The following is a 2931-nucleotide window of genomic DNA, read 5'->3' as shown; positions in this document are numbered from 1 at the left end:
GTATTCTCTTACTTTATTATTCTTTATTTTTTTAATTTACTTTTTAAAAAAAAACACTCTCTTTTAGATCGATTATTTCCTTCCTTCCTTCCTTCCTTCCTTCCTTCCTTCCTTCCTTCCTTTCCTCTCCTGACTGTCCTGGAAACATAACTGGCTAAGAATATGCTGGCCTCCATCTTACTGAAATGGAATTTGATGTTGTGAATTTGATGTTGGAATTTGATTTGAAATGAAATTTGATGTGGGGTAGGCGCAGGTTTGGGCACAATAGCTGATCAGATTCCCTAAAACTGTTCCAATAAAAAGCAATTCTCTCTCTCTCTCTCTCTCTCTCTCTCTCTCTCTCTCTCTCTCAGTTCAGAGATCTCTGGGACCATATACCAGCACATCTGGACTGACGGCAACATAGAAAAGAAGAAACATGGAAAGAAACATGTCCCTCCCTGCTGGACACACAGAGAGAGAGACCTCCTCCTGCTTTGGGTGGGTGACCCCCCCCCCCAAGAGGTTGTAAGAACAGGATCTGAGAATGAATTTGTAGAATGGCTGCAGACAGCATTTTATGGAGAAGAGATTCCACATTTTGTGCTGTAGTTGTGAGGTAAAGAGGGGCCTGTGGACTGCGGTGGGGTGGGGTGTGGCTTCTCAGGTCCTGTCAGGGCAGGGAGGGGCTGAAGAGTGGGCGATAGAGATAGACTCCAATCATATGTTAATGTCAGGGCCTGAAGTTCCTCAAAAGGGGTTGAATGGAGACCCTTGCTTATCTAAAAAATGTCTGACCTTGGGGAAAGGACTTTTGGAAAGCAGGCACAAGGGGGGGGGCGGGGGGGGGGGGACTCGGGAAAGCTCCCTCTCCCTCTCGAAAGGGACTTTCGACATATCTTCATGATATCTTCTTACTTTCATGATACACTTTCACGATATCTTCTTACTCTTTTCCCAAGGATACCCTACCATTCTGATCATTCTGTACTGACTAACTTCCAATGTAAGTCAATGAAGAAATAAAGTAAGGAAACAAATAAAGAAAAAGTTCACTGTTGTTGATTGATTTTTGATTTCATAATGAAACTTTCTCTCTCTCTCTCTCTCTCTCTCTCTCTCTCTCTCTCTCTCTCTCACACACACACACACACACACACACACACACACATAAACACTTGAGTGAAATTTTAAATTAATTTGTATATTAAATACAGGCCTCTTTATTCCCAGTATTCAGGAGGCAGAGTTTGAGGCTGCCAGCCTGGTCTACAAGAACAAGTTCCAGGACATGTTCCAGATTCAGAGAAACCCTGTCAAAAAAAAAAAAAAAACCACAAAACAATAAATAGAATAAAAACGATAAATAGACACTATTTCCTACAACTTTATTCAGGGGACAGAGTGCACTCTGAAACTCATGTTTTCCAGGCAGGGCTATGTACCTAAAGGCTATGTCAGGCTGGAGAGATAGTTTAGCGGTTCAGCAATGACTGCACTGTCTGCTCTTCCAGAGGACCCAGGTTCTATTCACATGGCAGCTCATAGCTGTCTGGAATCCTAGTTCCAAGGGGGGGGGGGGAGAGAGAGAGAGATGCTTCATGTCGATATACGAACAAACTGAGAAACAAGGAAAGACGGTGCGGGTGGCTGGTTGGTGGGCTTTCAGTTCCCTGACAGCGATAAGCACATGATGGAGGAACCGCAAAGTTGTTCCGCTATGTGGGTGTGATGAGAGATTGTGAGTGCGTGTCCTGTCGGAACAAAGCGAGTCCCATAGTTCATAAAAATTACCCCAAAACTTCAGCAGAATTCATTTCGGTCTTCCTAAGTTTGCAAATGTGTGATTAACTTGTGAGACATCAAAATTCTCAGTCACAGATAACGAGGAGCTAGAGTATGCCACACAACAAAAATCAGATTCCTTGATCTAGAGCCACAATGAACATGCCTTGGAAAAGGGGGACGAGGCCCACTTGAATCACAATGTCCATCGGAGCGAGAGAAGAGTGTGCAAAGGACACGAAAGGAGAGATCGTTGTGGTCCTTCCTTTCTTCCTCTGCTCGGGAAGTGACTGAAAGATGAGACTTTGTCCGAGCGGGTTCTGACTTGAGTCTCCCCCTCTGTGGGTATTAGTCGATCCTCCCTTCTTTCTAGAGTGTGTGTCTCTCAGACGTTACCCGCTTTCCAGGGCAAAGCTTTCTAAGCCTTATTCAGAGACCTCAGCCATGTGCTCTCAGAAGAAGCCTGGTCGTATAGGGGTGGGTGCCAAACTCGCTTGCTTGATGCTTCAGACTCATGTCATTTAAGCATAGGACATAAAGATTCATCATAAAGATTCACAACACACACAAAGCCATCCTCACTTACTAATGGCCCAGGACACCCGGAGCGTTCTCAGCCAGGCTGTGTGTGGTGGTGGGGGCGTGCCTTTCATCCCAGCACTCGGGGAGGCAGAGGCAGGCAGATCTCTCTGAGTTCAAGGATGGCCTGGTTTACAGAGTGAGTTTTAGGATGGCCCAAGATACACAGAGAAACCCTTTCTTCAAAAACAAAACAAAACCACACGAAAAAAAAAAGAAAAGAAAGGAAAAAGACAAAAGAAGAGGAAAAAAGAAAACAACTGCAGTCTCTTCCCACTCTCTCACCCACTGTCTCTAAATAGTTCTCAGGTTGAACCCGGAGACCAGGGTGTCATTCATAACTGGAAAGCCAGAAACCTTAGGTTGATGCCTCAACCCTGCTAATGGCTGTGATAGAAAGCATGGTAAAATCAGGCTTTGGCGGAGCACGACTCACTCTCCCTTTTTCTAGTATGACTGGTACACAACAAAAAGGAGTGGGGGGGGGGCGATAAGCAGCGCTGGTATTGAAATCTCACTGACCCCTTCGGCACTCAGCGTGAATGAAGAGCATCTCTAGCAAAAGGCTACATGCTTGTCAATTCC

Source organism: Myodes glareolus, unplaced genomic scaffold (assembly GCF_982192425.1).
Source record: "Myodes glareolus unplaced genomic scaffold, mMyoGla1.1 HAP1_SCAFFOLD_83, whole genome shotgun sequence".
NCBI classification, from domain to species: domain Eukaryota; kingdom Metazoa; phylum Chordata; class Mammalia; order Rodentia; family Cricetidae; genus Myodes; species Myodes glareolus.
This window is presented reverse-complemented; position numbering follows the sequence as displayed.